The sequence below is a fragment of the Tupaia chinensis genome, unplaced genomic scaffold (genome assembly GCF_000334495.1).
Source record: "Tupaia chinensis unplaced genomic scaffold, TupChi_1.0 Scaffold148019_1, whole genome shotgun sequence".
Taxonomy (NCBI): domain Eukaryota; kingdom Metazoa; phylum Chordata; class Mammalia; order Scandentia; family Tupaiidae; genus Tupaia; species Tupaia belangeri.
The window spans coordinates 178,764-179,206 of NW_006207869.1; positions in this window are offsets into that span (position 1 = coordinate 178,764).

A 443-nucleotide genomic window follows, 5' to 3' on the forward strand; every position below is an offset into this window, starting at 1 on the left:
ACTCCACCCCCTTGGAATCCACTGGACCTGCCGCTGTAGGCTTCACAGGCCTGAGTTATTCCCTTCAACTTAAACATGTCACAGAGGGATTGATCTCTGATGTCCAGCAGCTTGCATCCACTATCTCCCTCATCCAGGATCAGCTAGAATCCCTCGCAGAGGTGGTTCTACAAAATCGCAGGGGTTTGGACTTCTTACTTGCAGAGCAGGGAGGTTTTTTGTCTTGTTTTGCAGGAACGATGCTGTTTTTACGCCAACAAGTCTGGCATTGTTCGTGATAAGATCCATGACTTCCAAGAAGCCCTAAGGAACTGCAGATGACAACTGGCTGACAACCCCCTTCTAACTGTCTGGAATGGACTCTTGCTCTTTTTTTTTTTTTTTTTTGAGAGATTTTCACTGTAGGGTGCGTGCGCTCGCCAGACAGACAGAGAGACATAGAG